This window comes from Anser anser (genome assembly GCF_964211835.1).
Source record: "Anser anser genome assembly, chromosome: 4".
NCBI classification, from domain to species: Eukaryota; Metazoa; Chordata; class Aves; order Anseriformes; family Anatidae; genus Anser; species Anser anser.
Genome location: NC_139724.1, coordinates 25,251,447 through 25,269,360, shown reverse-complemented (window position 1 = coordinate 25,269,360; position 17,914 = coordinate 25,251,447). Strand labels below are relative to the sequence as shown.

General features: G+C 36.7%; 1 long non-coding RNA gene across 2 annotated transcripts; it reads left to right on the top strand.

Annotated features, from left to right (window-relative positions):
- The first annotated feature begins 589 nt into the window (after nt 1-589).
- Nucleotides 590-13,563, top strand: LOC310899226. 2 transcript variants are annotated; one of them, XR_014584095.1, is made up of 5 exons: nt 590-872; nt 4,643-4,691; nt 5,030-5,112; nt 11,779-11,912; nt 12,236-13,563. It is a non-coding gene; the product is annotated as an uncharacterized lncRNA (long non-coding RNA). The 2 variants fall into 2 exon arrangements; XR_014584096.1 differs by having other exon boundaries at nt 590-4,691.
- The last annotated feature ends 4,351 nt before the right edge of the window (nt 13,564-17,914 follow it).

The window sequence follows — 17,914 nt, the reverse complement described above, 5'->3', positions numbered from 1 at the left end:
TTTTGAACATTTTTCAGATCAGGCATGGGAAGAGCTCTACGTCCTCCATCCCTTGCAGAAAAGGGGAAGCCAGAATAAACATTTCAGGAAAAGTGGATGTGCTGCAAAAATTAGCAATAGTAGCCCAGGAACAACCTGAGTGGTCTGCTGACTTCCAAATGAGTCTGTGCCTTCTAGGCCAGAGACGTCCAAAACATTTTTGTAAATGAAACATTTGCAAGTGTCTTTTGTATCACTCTGGAACATGCAATTTCGTACCTATACTTGCAATTTCTATGTTCCTAACTGTCATTTCAAAGCTACAAGGTTAATGATGATTAATCTCACAATATCTATTTAGACCAAATGGCTCCTGAGGTAGGATGTACCAAATTCTGGTGTTGACTGCAATGGAGCTTCCCAGGATCCACTGGTACAGACCTGAGCAAAGTTTGGTCCTGTGGCTTAAATTCATAATTTTGAAGGATTTTTAAAATGTATGTACATTCTGAAGTTTGAAATTACATGTATAAGCAAGACAAAAACAACTTTAAGTCACTGTTCTCTGTGATTTATATGTATTAACTACTACCTATAAATTATTTGCACATTAGCATTGCAGGATGTTTTTCGAATGACGCCCTGAAATATAGTCACTTACTGATATAAAGAAAGCTTGTCTTTCCCACCAGCTGAGCTAAAGCAAGGGCCATTTCTTGCCACTCCCCTCGCTAAAACTGGGGCAAACCTTCTGACAGTTCCCACTGCTGCAGACAGTCCCCTCTCTCATAGTTAACTGCTTCGCTGCTGGCCCAGCAGCCGCAGCTGCCCCGCGTTGCCACATCACACTGATGCGTCCTTGAAGCTGAGGAAATGTCAGCAGGACATACCTGGTATGTATCAACAGCAGCCAAGCTATCAGATAACTGACTGGAGCAAAGGCATTTCAAAGCAATTTTATAGAAATTTCTACTTTTTTTTTTTTTTCCACAGATCAGAAGCACCCTAATAGTATTACTCTTTTTCTCTCATTTGAGTAAACCTCAGTTTTACTTGGCATTCATAATAGCAAACACAGAGATATGTCAGAGTGGGTCTTTTTACCAATTTGTTTTCTAGAAAGGAGATTTTTTTTAGCAAATCTATTATTTTCTAGACAATTTTCCTGCAATAATTATTAAAACAATATCTTTTGTTTGAAGATTTTTTTTTAATTCCCTCCTTCTTCCCAAAAATGTATTTAATTTGATTTTCTAGTAGAATATTTGCATTTTTAGAGTCACTTGGCCTGTTTCATTATTTCATTGGAAAGCTGAGATTAATTTATTCATTACATTTTTTTACGTATACTTTAAAAAAAAATAATGAAAGAGACCAGATATCATAATTTATTTCATTAAAACAGGGCTAGGTTTTTAATTGGTTGTGGTATTTGAAGCCTTTATAGTTGCTTAAAATTTCAATTTTTCACATTTTCATTCCCAGAATTTATTTTATGTTTACTTATTTATTTATTATTGCTTTATTAATGGCAACCTTCATCTCCATCTTTTGGCCCTCTGCTCCTATAGACTGTATATTTGCACAAAAAAAAAATGATAATACTCTTTCACTCTGATAGCAGAGACAGTGTGGCTAATTTTATGTGCCACAAGTAGTCCCTCTGAACTCAATTGCTTCCCTGAAATTAATCACAGCAATCCTAGCTCCACTAAGTTGTCGGTACAGTGTGTGTGTCCTTGCGCTCACTGTCTGAAGCTCATCACAGCTTGCTGCGTGGCAGCCCCACTATGCAAGACTTGCACCCTGACGGGCTGGTCTGATGAAGACATAAAATTCTGCACTGGGGATTGGAGGAGATGTGGCCTATGGGAGAGGGATGCCTTTGTTTCCCTTCATTTTGTGATTTCTAGCACCATAGAGAAGAGGGAAGTGGAAGAGAGGGAGGTTCAGGAGGAAGAAGCATTACTCAGACTTTCTTTGATCTAATCCAGGTGAAGCTTCTCTGACCCAGGCAGAGCAGATCAAAGCAAGAAGCCAGAATGCAGAGCACTTGAGTATTTCACGACTAGAAAATACTGCCACAAAAGTGCCCCTTTTTTATTTTGAAAATGTGCTTACTTTACATATAACCTGTCATGGCACTTATTACTAATACCAGATGATCATAAACTATTGATTATTTTATACACCTCCTTCACGAAGGCATTAGCTCTATAGTATCTCAGAATTCAAAACAAAACAAAAACAAAACAACAACAACAAAAAACTGTGAGTGGTACATATAGAGTGCAATAAAGCCAGCAGAAAATAAATGATAATTAATTACACATCTATTTTATTTCTAAGATTATTTTTGTTTAAAGAGAGACTAATTTTAAATCTGCAGTAAACCAGTGATGAGTGGAAGACTTCCTTTGATTGTTAGTAAGCCCCAACATTGTCATAATAATTCAGCCCTTTTTTAAAGGTTGTTAGCTCTTGTAATCAGCAAATCAGAAGCTGCAAACAAGCTGATGTATTGCCATCTTCTTAAATTTGCAGCACTGAGTACTCTTTAGAAAACAGAACAGTATAACTGAATAAGGCCTGAATCCTAAACAGTGTATATAGGTTATACTAAGCCATGTACTGAATGTTTTATAGCCATAATTAGATTACTTTTTGCCCCAAAGGGACCTCTAGTAAGGGCTTATCCTTGTGGCTACCTTGCTGTCCTGTGAGTGGTCCCACTGATCTTTGTGGAGCTGATGGGGTTTTCTCACAGTGCTTGCACATCTCACATGGGACATGCCCGCCCTCAGGGGTAGTTTCAGCCCTTGCTGAAAAGTCGTGGTAGTCTTGGCTGTGTAGCTTGCTGATTATTTCTGTTGTGCCTCAGGTACCTGCAGCAGGCTGAAGGCTGGCTCCTCTGTCAGAGAGAAGGGTGCCATCTACTGAGGCAGTGATATGCTTCTTGCCGTGCACATGCTGCTCCTGGAAACCTCTCAGTTCTGCACCAATCTGGAAAGAGACTAAATAAGACTAGATATAAGACTAATAAGACTAAAATAAATCCAGCAATTTAATGAAACTCATAAAAAAGAGCATTTGAGGCAGAGCTGCTTTTGTTCAAATTAATATCTTACTCCATTTGCTGTGCACTAAGTAAAAACAAGTAGCTTTATCATGAACAGCAATCTGATGCAAAAGATGTTTTTGGCACATATGTTTTAAAATAGCAAATTTCGTGATAAAAACCTACCATCTACACTCCTACAGGATGGGTTGAATTAAACTGTTATCCTACAGGCTTCTCAGTTGTTAGCCCTGAGTTTATTCTGCGTTGTTTTATGGAAACTGAAGTTTCTGAAGCCTTTGTTAAAATACAGTTCATGCTGATGGTTATACAGTGAATTATCATTTTATGCCATGCTTGAAACCTCAAATCCATATCCTGAAAACAGATTAAAGAACTATTTCTGCTAATACTTTTATCCAATACTACAAAATCCATCATTGTGGCATTTTGTATAATGAGGGCCACAAATAATCTTTGTAATCACAGCACATTTTCCTCTTGTAAGAACATTCTTGAAAGTTGTCTTCTGAGTACTTTGGTCAGTATGTTTGCTTCAAAAGCCAGATCTGTATTTTGCAGAACAGACTCATTTCATTATCTGTTGGTATCTGTCTTCTTTAATGAGAAAAGGGCACTAAAGACACTGGAGAGACAGAGCAAATACCTTTATATGAGACTGTGAGTAAATCACAGCCTGTGTGTAAGCCCAACACATGCTTTCTGTTCATAAACCACAGGGGAGTGTACTAATCATGCATTTTTACTGCAGCTCTATGTATCCAAACATTTGACCAGGTAAAATTATTAGAGATGTCAGGGAAAAAGATATATTTGCTGTTCTTACTTTCACCTCATCTTAGAACATAAAACCCTGTAAATAAAAGCTAATCTTGGCAAATCATGCTGAAAAAGTCAAAATGAAGTTGTCAAAGTAATAAACAGTCCAATACAGCTGACAGATTTCTTTGTTACAAAATAATATACACATATGTCAGCTGTAAAAAAAAAATAGGCTAAGACCTTAATGTACTGTTTTTGAAACAACAGGTTTGGAAAGTTCTTTTTCTTGGGATCTTATACTACTGAGCTATGGTAAAGTTGAAAGGAAATTGTTGATGTCTTTTTTCTTAAACATTTTTCATCAGTCTACCCTGATCTAGCTATTTATTGAAGTCTAATAGATACCAAAAGCAGAGGGGAACATTAGCCAGTAGTTTCACTGGCTTTGGGGGATTTATTTACTTTTTTTTTTCATTTACCAGTGATTTACAATTGTGATTGGAAACTATTCAAGCTTATGCTGTTTGCGTCTTTGTCATTCTCACCACCAGATTATGAAATAAGTGTAGATTTTCAAATGCAGATGTAAATGCCATGACTGTGTTTGTTATCAAGAAGTATTTATGGCAGAACAAATTGTTCTCTGATGTTTTTTGGACAGATTTTACAATCAACAGGTTAGGCTAACAGGAGTTGTGAATTATATCTAAAAGGCATTTATAAACAAGAGCCAAATTTATGCATGCAAGAGAATACTGAGAAGTTTGAATAACACTGTCAACATGTCTGATGCCAATACAATTCTGTCTTCTTCTCTTTTAGTAACTCACTAGCAGGATTCTGTTTTCAAGATAGTTTATTTCCTAACCAGGTATGTGTATATTGATTTAAGTTTCCAAATAAAACAAATCTGCATAGTTGTTATTCCAGAGGTCACTTGCTTGTAAAAGATTATTTTGTTCTGATCTTCCTAGGGTATTGTCACTTCTTCGATGCAGCAATAAAATATTCAAAATATTTCAAGCTAGCTCATGTTTCTGAATAAGTGCCTGGAGATTACCAATTTAATTTAGAAGCAGTATGGCTTAAGTGTTTCTTGGTGTTTGATATCATCACCTATGATTTTGCATTAGGTGACTGAAAGAGTTAAGAAAGCTAAAATTAAGTGTATTTTTTGTCTTTTCCATGCTTATTTTATTATTATGGTAGTTTACAGAGTTTCTGAGCTCACCAAGACCCTATTGTGAGTGGCGCTAGACAGCAATGCAACACTGGCTGTACTTATTCAAAAGGTACTGTGTCATCATTTGTGTTCTTTTAACACAGCCTGCACTGAAATTATGAAGGGTCATCACAGATTTAACGCAGTCTGTCTGGGCTGCCTCTAGTGAAAGACATCAAGAAGTCATAGGCATGCTATTACCAAATGATATTTTTAATGAATCGCAATAAAGTTGTCAATAAGCAGGAACTAATCAAGATAACACTGCCCTCACTTTTCCTAGTTAAATGTGAACAATATACATTGTGAACTTTGTGGCCTATTGCATGTATAGAGGGCTATGAATCATGAACTCTGGTATTTTAACTCTGGTTTTTATATTCAGTCATTGTTTGGCTTTGGGCACAGAACTGAGGCACTCCATACTTTACTTTTTGTATATTTAAGAAAAGGGAGAGATGGCAACAGCATACTTACCCACCTCCCCTTTTAAGGGATGATCAGTTAATGCCGCTACAACACTTTGAAGATAGGCTTTCCAGAACTTAAATGTGATTAGACGTTTATACAGATAATAAAACATCCATACTTACCTAGGATAAGATACAGGGGATTTAAAATATTCAAGCCTCCTGGCATAACTAACTGCTTGAGATTAGGAGGGAAACTTCTCCTGTAGGCAGATTATTACTCAGAGTATTACATTTGGTGGTTATAGGGTAGCGTGCGTATTCCTTTGAAGCAGCACACACTGGCTGGAGCAGGATCTGAGGTTAAACAAACTGCTAGTCTCAGTGAGAATGGCAGGTCTTCATTTTCAGCCTAGATCCTGCCTGTCTGGTGGAGATGAGCCCTCTTGCTTCTCCATGCATCAGTAAGTCTCATAACATACCTCGTTATAGCTACAACAACATACCTCGCTATAGCTACACTAGGCTAGGACATGTCCCGCCCTGCCCAGCCCTTAGGCATTTCTGTATTTCATATTTGTTATATGAAATTTTCAAGCTTGTGGTTCTGGTTTGGTTCAGTGGACATCATTCAAATAAGAAGATCCTTACTAATTAAAAACTATTAAAGAACTCCAGGTGCCTCTGACTGTGCTTGGTTAGAGGGCAATTAAATCAGTAATTGTGCTGATGGATTTGAGGTTGGGTTGTTTCCACTGACAGCGCCAGAGCTGAGTATCCTCCTGATACAGCCAAACTACCTCCCAACCTTTGTCCTCCCATTGCAGGGGCTGGGGTGGGGGAAGCATGTTGGCAGAGAAGATGCTGGGTGACCCTGAGTCACTCCATGCAATGCCTGTGAGCGGGTCTCTTGCCATACTGGTGCTGGAGTAGGCATTGGAGAATCTGTTTCAAAGTATTCAGAGTATTCAAAGTGCTGAGATGTACTGAAAGAGTAGAACTGCTGCCAGAATAAAGTCCTCTGTTGGAATATTTCTAGCAAAAGCAAAAATAAAGCATTAGATATGGACTTACAACTTATAAATAAGAATATTCTTCCTGGAGAAAATGAAGTTTGCACCTTTGCCCTTGTTTGAACCTTTGCCACAAAACAACATGCAGTATGTGTGTGGTATTTGTGCATGTGTTTGTGTAACAACTAGCTTAAATTCAGGCCTGATTATTTTTTTAAACTTGCTTATCAGACAGTATGTCTCATTTAATTGCTATTCAGCCCATAGTTTGTATTTTACTGTCTTATTATATTTTTCAAGTTCAATGGATATTTCTCTTTCTTCACCATTTTTTTCCTTTCTTTGTATACTTTTTTATATATAGATACATTCATGCACACGGAGAGAGAAAAATAATTGCTTATGAGAAATCTTGAAACCCTTTCACTTCTCTAAACAGCAGGAGATTTACATGTATAAGTAGGGAACCAGCGGCAGGGAGGAAGAACTCTAGCACACGACAGCAGTGAAGTTATAAAGATTAATTTTTTGGTTCTTTTATCTAGTAAACATCCTAATGATCAACATCAAAGGCTGGAGAAGAGAAGACGTTCTTCTCTCTTGTACCAGACTGAAAAAGAGTGGGCTCTTTTACATCTCATATGGGAGATATGAGGAGCCTTTGAATGGATCATTGCTTTTTATGAGTAGTAATGAGGTGAGAAGTATTCTAGTGTGTGGCACAGGCCTTCATTAAAAGCGTGAAACAGAATGGCTTATGGTTAAAAGGAGTAATTTGTTCTAACATACTTGCTAAATTGTGCTGTAACCATGCCAGGTCACTGGACTACATTTTCCATAGGATTCCCGAATGCATTTGTGTGTAATTATTCTGCCTGTGCAGAGTTCAGGGATTTTTTCCAATGGCTTGTGCTAACTAGTTGACAACACTCATTCCTCTACTGGAAACTTGTCTAAATGCTGTATTTTAAGAGTTGTGGAAGAGCCCAGATTCTGTTACTTGAGCCTATATTTCCTCACAAGAATACAAGAATAAGCAAAACAACATGAAATCAGTGTAACTGATCTGAAGGTCTTCCTAACATGACAAAAAAAAAAAAAAAAAAAAGGCAGAAAAACATTCCAACAGTCTCCTTCCCAGGTCTACCAGGTTTTTGGCTTCATGCAAACCAAAGGCAACTGAGTTGCTGTACCTTGCTCTCAATTACAGCAGTGCTATGTTTGAGCATCCTGACTCCCTAAAGTGCTGTTCAGCTGCTGCTTTCATTGCTGTCAATGTTAAACAGTGATGGTCGTCACTTTAGAATATCAGCCACTTGTACCCTGGTGCTGCTGAGAAACAATATAATAATTAAGCAGCAGTAAAGATAACACCATGCACAAATGCTTCTCCAAGTTCTCATTCCTGCCATGCTTTACGAGAGGACACTTAAGTTATATGTGCAGCATAAAATTCTGCCTGGGTAACTTTTTTTTGGAACAGGGAAAGAGGTATGGCCCCTGGAAACCACACTCGTGAACTGTGAGAGACTGGAATAAATTATACTGGCAAAGGAATAGTTTTTCCAGTGCAGGTTATATGCACAATAGGAATCCTTTTGTCAGCAAAACACTCCGAGCATCTAGATCTGACCTTTAGGCATTAAAAACACGCAATCTGCTCAGGATTATACGTCCAGCCAGTGGCAGAATAAGGAAGAGAATGCAGACTACAGACTTTTCCCTGCTCCAGTCACCGCACCACAGGGCCTTCCAGCTCTGTAAACATGTTTCTGTTCCCAGCACTAAAAGAGAAATTGACTTTAATCCCTTCCATGCAAAGAAATAGCAGGTCTGAGTCTTAAATCTGATCCAAGTAGAAGTAACAGCTGATCGGGAGATTTTCATTGGAGCTTCTGTAACAGGAAGTGCTAATTCATCTAAATGAAAAAATGCAGAAATGTTCAGCTGCAGTTTATGTCTTTCAAAACCAAAAGAAGTGAAACAAAATCAAAATGGACAATATATCCAATATATCACTATCACTTTTTTGTCCTCTTTTTAGGTCTCTTGTACAGAAGAAACATTGACAAATCACAATACCTAAAAGGAATTAGAACAAAACAAAACAAAACACAAAACAAATCTTACCAAAATGTTTTAATTAAGCCAAGCTTTTGTTTGGAATGCACATAGATGAAAATTTATGAGATTCCAACTTTTTGCCCTGAGTCAGATCAGGAAAATGTTTGAAATCTCAGAGCCATTTCATTCTAGCTTTGAACTAAGGGAAGGAAGATTGTGTGTGCGTGCGTGTATGTGTGTGTGTGTGTGTTTGGCAGCAATTAAAATATGAGAGTTGTGCTTAGAGCCATATGCTTCCTCAGAAACTGATAAAAGTAGCATGTGTATAACTGCTGGAGAATTTGCCCCATAATTTTAAGACAGCTGAGTTAAGCACAGTTGTTTCTTTAAACCAGCTTACTATCTCTTCCTTTACAAATCATGACAGACTAGTCTGCTTTAACCCATTTAGATGAATGAAAAAAAAATGAGAATTTTTGTGAAGAACATATGAAACCTAGTCTGGTTGCCATTCATCTTCTGAGTGTTAATCACTTAGAAAACTGAGAAGTAGAAAGAATTAATTTCTTACTATATTTTTCCAGCTGGATTGTGAAATATAGAAAATTTCAATGTTTTATGTTCATCAGTAATTGCTCAGCTCATTCCTCAGAACTGTATTAACAAAGATTTATTTTAAAATGCTAATAACAGTGATTTGACTTACATATTTCAATGCTGTAAAAAAAAAAGTATAATTAAGCAGAGCACAGCCTGCTTTACTTAGTTAGCCACTCCCCCCAAAATGTATGTATATATATGTGCATATATTTATTTATAGAGTATGTCTACTACTACATGTACAAAACCTACACAGTTTGAACAAGCAACAAACTACAATGTCCTTCTCCTATACATTAGGTAATTTTTCTAGTTTTTCAAGCAGAGAGGCTGTGACAGGACAAAGACTGGGTAGTATGTTAATAGACATCTGGAAATTGTAAGGGAATTGAATATATTCTCTTCGTAAGTACAAAGGAGGAAACTCATGCAAAGTTATCTGTGCTTTTACAAACAACTGGGTGAACTCAGGTTGTTGTGTAGGTTTCAAAGGCTGCCTCTGACAAATACATGCTACTTGTTTATTGAGAAGATCTGACTGTCCTGGCATTGAAAGATCTGCATGGGATGCATAACAAGATAAATACGCCTTCACACCAGATTAATTAGAAAGCTTATATTCATACACTAAAGTTATGGTATTAATAGAAATTGTCACTTGTCATGTGTTATGAATCAGAACTTTTAAAATATATATTGACACTGATGCATTCTCTGTGGTTATAAATCATGTTTAAAATAAGATTTTTAATTTTTATTGATGCTGCAGAATTTAGGTCTGCGAAGCCAGCTTTTCTTTTAATCTGACCACCTTGCAAACTACATAGTTTGTGTGACAATTAAAGTGCATCGTAAACTAAAACTGATGAATATAACGTTACTAAGTTGCCAGCATTGCCTGTCCTTCCCCTTTCTCCTGCTTTGAAACAAGTTGTTTAAATAGTTTATTCTGTGGGTAATTATTTAATTGCTAATTGTTTAAAAAGAGAAGAAAATAAAGCTGAGTAAATCAAAACTTGAGGCTGCTTGGGAAACAAGCAAATACTATACTCCATACTGGCTACCAGCAGACTACCACATATCTACTCCATAGATATGGCTACCACAGTTTGCAGCTATGGAGCTAAGTTTATCCATGGAAGATATCAAGATCTAGCTAATGGTGGTCACAATCCTCCCCAGATCTTCCAGACAATGTTCCAATACATTTTTGTTTTACAGATACTAAGGTTTTAAAGTTTGCAAAGGACTCTCAGATACTGATAAAAGGACTGAAAATGTTGGTATTAATGCCCTCTAAATAATAAAATTAATTTAAAAAGCAGGAATACAAGCATTATAAAAAGTGTCAGTCATGCCCTTTGCCTCAGTTTCTCTTTGCAATGTGTGCAGTTCTCAGCAGTTTTCTGTATCCAAGTTTCACAGTTCAAATGACTTGACAGTAGTCAAATCCCTTATTAACAGGCAATCTGAAAAAGTATCGTTGCCTTTATGTGGCTGCTTCATCCAATAATGTTCTAAACAACTCCAAACATCTCTTGATTAATCTTGAGCTAAATTATCTTCAAAGTTTTGTCCACGTATTTTTTGCCTCATGGGACATAATAGGGATAATAATAATAATAAAAAAGCAGTATGAGAAGGGAAACAAGTTTACAGTGAGTCTAGGCTTCTTGCTATGTCAAGGTCTCTTTATCCACATATATTTGTAGAGCATCACACAGTCAAAGAACATATATGTCCACTACATTTTTTTTTCAGACATTTCCTTTTTATAACCCAAATCCTGCTGCTTTTTTCATGTCATGAGTCCTGTGTGTCAGCCAGCAACAATCCAGCATTCATGAAGAAATTATACAAGGCAGAGATATAAATCCCATTCATCCCTCTAATTTTGTACAGGACTGGATTTCTAACTCATGTAACTTTTTGCCCTGTTCAGATTTCTGATGAAGACAATGCCATTCTTTAAGGTGCCTGATCACATACTTCTGCTGAAAGTTTTATTTGCCTTCTTCCCGTACCTCTTGCCTTCAGACCCTGAGAAAATCTTCAGCTGGCAGACCAGGCTCCAGTCAGGCCTTCCAGGGCTGCCTTTTGGGCCTCAGTGCTGTGTCATGACTCCTGTATGGAGCCACAGTCTTGCTTTGCGTTAATGTCCACACATTGGCAGAATCTTTGATTTACTCACTCAAAGTTTCCCTGCCTTCTGAAAGTCCTGAGTATGTGATGAAATGTCCAGTTTACCAGAACAGCTCTCTGCAGATATAACCAAATTTGCATATTCATATTGGATGAAAAGTTTTATATCTTGCTCTTGTCCTTCAAGGTGTGTGTAGCAAATCTCATCCAAGCTAAGAGTCATGCAAGTGTGGCACTATATGCAGTTCAGCAATCCCCTATGATTAGCTGTTGTGCCTTTACGAACCTTAATGACCTGCTGAGACAGCAGGAGGAAAGGATAAGGGGACACAGTAAGAATTAGCACACTGTGGTTTCAACCATAAATAGGTTATCGCTATCCTGTACTAAACTTTTCTTTTCGGACCTTATAAATCTTGTTTGGAATAAAGAAATTCCTTCCATCACTTCTGGAAAAGCTGAAAGTCTATCCTGTGGAATAATAGCATGTTTCTCTATTAAATGTAGGATTAAGCCTAAGCCTGTTGCTGAGTACTCAGAGGTGCCAGAGGCTAGGTTTGGGTAGACAACGGAAAGCAGCAGTCTCTTTGTCCAACCTACCCAGTGGGAGAGACCTCAGCTGTCCAGAATGGAAGCTGCAGGTCAGTACATCTGCTTGTCTTCTGTACTTAGAAATACAGTTAAAGGAAACAAAACTCCGTGACTTCACCTTTGGATTAGTACTGAAATTTTGCCTGTGTGTTATTCCCCTAATTACAATTCCCAAATTGTGGAGTGCAATGAGAAAAATAAGTTATGCTGCTAACTACAAGTGTGAAATGGAAATGTAGCTACAAGAAATTGAATTATTTCCAGAAAGAATAATTTTCCAAAGCTATTGTTCATTTAACAAATACAAGAAAAATGTGACAGTCAATGAAAGGGAAAATTACTGCTGATCTTTTTTTTTTTTTTTTTTTTCCAGGTCTTTTGTAATGTTTTATACCACTTTGCTGATCTGACCTAGAGCACAGCCATATAAAGAGTTGCATTGGCACAACTGAGCAGAAAATAAATTGGGGATGAGGTTGAGAGAGTCAGTGGATGAAATCAAGAAAAAATAGGAGCATCTTTTTCTCATTTTGCTGCCAAATAAATCATAATCTGGGACCAAACATTTGCTTTGTGTAGGTTTAGCTTTTTGTCCCAGGTTTACACACATTTCAAAATACCATGCAGGCAGAACCTGAGAAGAAAAGCAAGGCAGATTTCCTGGTAGTGATGGTATTGGACTAATTGTACCTGGTAGCAGCAGGGGAAAGTGGGTGTACAGGGCAGAATACTGAAATGTATGAAATACCACATAAAGTTTTGACCTACTGAAAGTGAAATGCATGGTCTGCTGCTTAAATTGTTATTTCCCATAAAAGCTGCACTATTCTGCTGTTTGCTACCATTTTCTTTTTAAATGTCTAGAAAAAAAAAAAATTATAAAAAAACAGTTAAGCCTGACCCTTCATCCTTAAGCTCCTACTTGTGTCTTTGAGATCCAGCACATATGGTACAGTATGTTACAACCAGCTGCTAATTGGGCTCCCTGTAAACAAGGCTATTAAGGTCAACTGAATCAAATGAGGACAGCTCAGTCTTTAAATTCAAGGGATGCATCCCTTTCAGTTGATTACACACATCTCCTTTTGCTGTTAATAAGAGTAAAATGGATTTACCCAGAAAGAATAGGCTCCTAGACAGATTTGTTATCGTTAATAACACTTCTAATATTACTACCACTTATACATTCATTTGAAACAGTATATCAGAAAGTGCAAAGCCCATTCCCCAAGTACTTAGGAACAAAAGTGTACCAACTTTGGATTATATAACGCCTGATTTAATCTTTTAGTTCCTGTCTTGGACTTTTTTTTCCAGCATATTTAGATAAAAATTAGAAAGCTAGAAATTATATTTTAGAATGTATAAGAATATTAGAAATCTTAGCCCTTGTGAGAATGAACATATTTCAAACTTTACTGTTTTAATCTTGTTGACTCTGAGATATAGTAACAGAGTAATACTTTTAGCACAAGTTTAGTGGATGTGAAACAAATCTTAGTAGAATCCATCAGCACTGTCTAATAACAAAAGTCTGTTAATCTACATGCAATCTTGACAGTGGCCATATAGTGCATTTGTTTTTCAGGCTGTTGTTTTGTGAACATCCTGCCAACAGAGAGCGAACCTCTCATACATCTTGAGAGTGACTGTCAAAGTCAACAGAAAATCTCCCATTGTTCCCAAATGTCTATATTAATAAACTGTGTAAACAAAACTTTTGTGGATACCTCACTTGGTCTGAAGCCTTATGGAACTGTTGCTGATTAAGGAGTCTCTTTACTTAGCATTTGTCTTTCACATTTATTTTTCAAAGTATTTCCGTAACAGGCCAATGTGACTGAAGTTTCCTGACCCTCTGCCAATCACAATATAACCTTCAAAGGGAAGAGATAACCTCCCACTGAAGTAAGCAACAAAGAAATGTTCTTTAGAAGAAAATCCAGTAAAATTCAAATAGGGAGTGCAAAACTGGAACTGTTTTTGAGAGCCAAATACTGAGATTAATTTAACTCTTTATCTGGTTAGTCCTGTAGTGAAGGGGCTGATTTAAATCAGAGTTCCACCTACCAAACCATGCTTCAGGGAGCAAAACCAGGGCGAGATAAGGCCTTCTGAGGCAGACTCTTTGAAAGGCAGTAAGAAGCAAAGATCTTTCACTCAGGACTGCTTGATGTTTATCAAATAGGAAGAGCTGAGATAAGCAGATCCTGGATTCCTGTTTTCATTAGATTTGAGTGAACAGTGAAATTCTGGTCCCTAGAGGTATTCTGATATACTGATATTTATTTTCATCCCAAATCACAATGAAATTTGAAATGTCACATTTTGTGGATTTTTTCATGATTTTTCATGATGGATCATTTTGACTGCATGTGCTTATAATTCTACATTGCCTCATAAGCATGGTGACCCAGATCCCTTGTGCCCAAACTCTTTTCATGGACAAGTTTTCTGGCTGAATGACATTTCTTGTCAGGCACTTGATGAATTGTATTTCAACCAAAGAAGTAATTCCAGAGAACAGGAAGTGCTACAGGAAGCACATCTCCTACAGGACCTGTGTCAGTGACATGTCCCCATTCATAACTTATAAGAAAAAAAAAAAAGAAGATAAAGTCCCACTGATATACTGATATAAGCAACCAAAACAGTGTTCTGCAGACGAAAATTCAGTTGATGGAAAATGAAAATACGTCAGATTTTTTTTTTGTTTGTGTTTCACAGAGAGAGTAATTTCTACTGAACATGGCCTCTTACCTGTGTCTTATGCCTAGATGACTAACAAAGGGATTCTGTCTAGCTGGTAAAAACTTAGATTATTTCAAGTGCTGTAGCCAAAAGTACTACCAAACAATCACTGCGTGGTTTGTCTGTTTTTAGCATTTATTTTTACTTTTTTTTTTTTTTTTTTTTTTTTTTTGGGAATGGCTTTCATGTCACTTCTTAGAAAGCCCATATTTTGGGCTGAAAGTAGAAAGCAGAAGTAGTCTTTGTTCCATGGTGGTCAAAACTCTTTTTTGTTGTTGTTATTGTTTAAATTCTGAAGGGAGACAACTCAGAATCAGGCTGTGGTTGGTATTTGCATAAAAGAGAGACAAGGGCAACTTTTCTGCATTTGAGTAACCTACAGGAGCATGTGTCTTCGTGTGAAATATGTGTCTGCAAACATTACTCATCCCCTCACTATCTTCTCTGAATGAAGGAGAATTAATTAGTCGTGCCTGTGAAATGCCACAAAAACACACCATTTTTAACCAGTGCCATCCCTGATCTACCAATATGAAACCAAAGATCCAGACACAACAGAACCAGCACTGTTGTCCTTCTTGCCTAATATTTGGTCTAGGTTTCTAAACAAGACACTGTGTTCCATTTTGAGAAGCAAGTGATATTTTATCTGTGTGGGTCCAGTGCTTTCTGAAGTCTGGAGGAGGAAGAATGGGGACAGACTAGGCAATAACAGTAGTTTAGAAGTTAGCCCATTGTGATCGTAGAATCATTATCATATGGATATTTTTTTTCAGTGGAAGTTAGTTGCCTTCATTTTGCACTTTAGAATTGGCAGTTAACTCAGTTTGTTTAAAAAAAAAAAGTTTATCTACAAATGAATTTATTTACATTTACCAACTTTGGAGTGGGAAGGTTGTCTCATCCTCTAACAGACATTAACAAAGCAGATTTAACCTGAGGCAACAAATACAATGTTATGACAAGTGCTTAAAATTTAACATTGTCCTTCATTTTTTTCTTTGCCCAGCTTTCACCAAGGCCACTTAAAGTTCTGTTTTGGTACGAAAAGCAAGGAATATGGAAGGGGAAAAGGAGAATAAATCCCAGCTTGTATCTTTAAAGCTCTGGAATGGTGTAAATTATTACAGTGGTTTCACATTTTCATGGGATCAAGGCAACAACAGTAAGCTCATAAAACAGATACCACTAATTATGCAGAGGAGAAGTCATAAAGTCACTGGTGGAAGCATGTTTTATATTCATGAACACATCATTAAAATTTTAAGACGCACTATCAAATTCTACATTTTAATACTATACCCAACAGCATTAAACCCTCCCAACAAGAAAATCAGATTGTTTAATGATCATGTTTGTCACACAGGTTTTATATGTCTGCTCTTGAAGCAGATGTGGACTTTTCTGTTGCTGGACAGCTTTTATCACTGGATAATTAAAAATAATTTTATCCAAACTGCTTTATAGAAAAATAAATACCACAAAAAGAGAAGAAAATCACCAAAAATTTAGGAATGTTTACTTGCAGAAATATTTAAATTTATCCAATAACATAAATTTTTTTTATAGTGTTGTCAATTTGTTTTTATTTGTCTTGTATTTTCTTTTTAATTAAAAAGTCATTTTAAAGTAAAAGGATAGGGATTCAGGCAGGCTACAACCCAGCATGCAAATGTTAGTTATTATAAAGGAATCTTTAAATTAAAAGTGGTTTTAACCTAGCCATTTAGATCAGAGAAAATCTAATAGGAGATATTTCAAGCTCAGCTGCTCAGCTGAATCTCTTGGAAGACCTAAAAGTGTCCTGAGTGACTTTCATTACAGTCATGAAGTGACTGAGACCACTGTGAAAAGGCGCATATGAATTTTAGGGAGCCAAACGATTTTATATAAGAAGAGGTGCAGCAGATGATAGATAGATGGATTCTTATCAAGATACAGACAGCAGAGGCAACCCTTTCAAAGTTAATTCTTGTAACAGCAAAGACTCCTCTTTGTGGGTTTGGACTAACAGATGCAAATAGCTGTGCAGTTGCAGATTTGCACATTATGTCCCTCCCATATCACCTGTGTGGACAACTCCATCTTACTGCTCTGTTCCCCTTCCCTTCAGAGAAAACTGTATTGCTTCTAAGGTTTGGGACAACAAATGAAGTCATTCTTATTTACCATTGTCAGTAGCTAAAGTCTCCAATTATTAATGCTGCACTTCAAATACATATTTTTACCATATATCAACTGATTTTTGTGAAAACTTTATGAAAAGAATTAAAGTGGTCTATCTCAAAGAAATTATTATATGATGCCCATGTATCAGCTAAAACCATAGTTAAATATCTACCTGAAAAAAGTCAAGTGAGAGTTTCAAATTTTAACATACATAATTGTTGCCGTGAATTCCTTTAGGACTCAGTGAAGACTTCTGCCTAAAAATATAATAATAATAAAATATAATAATAATAAAAAAAATCAATGGCTAAGTATGGCCTGATATTAGTTCTTTGCTAAACCTTTCTTTCTCCAGAGCCAATATTTGGCCTACACTATCTGCCAGCATCTTTTTAATGAGAAGCACACATCTAAAACCTCTCACAGCTCTCAAAATTTAGGAGTAAATATTTTTAAATTAAAACCGTATGCTAAGCAGTGCAGATTTGCTGGTGCAGATGTTATTTTTGGCTCATTTTCTTTAACTGATTCGTAACCAATATACTTTAGTTTACATTTCCACATTTATTATTACTCTGAATTCCACAGATACAGCCAAAGATGTTAATAGCACTAATATCTCAAGTTGTTTTAGGCAGTTTTCTACTTAGCAGCAAAATCAGCAATAAAATTCTATGAATAAGATGTATCCCCAGGACACTATAAATGGTGAAAATGAGGGGAAAAAAAAAAAGGGAAATAAAGATAACTTAAATAAACAGGACAAGATAGGTCACTTTTTGTCAAATTCTAAGCCCCACTTCCTTCAGGAGGCACATTCAGTACTTTGGCAATTAATTCCTGATCACACTATATAGTTCTACATGCACAGTACAGTCATCCCCACCCCCCAACCCCCCCATTTTTTTTTTTCATTCATAGTGCTTCACATTCATTCCAATTCTTTGGGAGTCATAGCAATGTCTATTTTGACTGTTTAATGTGCGTCTGTTGTTCTGTTGTTGATGGTATCAGTCTCCTCTAGAAGAAACTGAAGTCTCTGATGAAAGTCACAGTTTTCCACACTTAATTCTCAATTAATTTTTAGGCAGAATTAATTCTCTGGTTATGGTGGCCCCTGTTGTCAGCATTA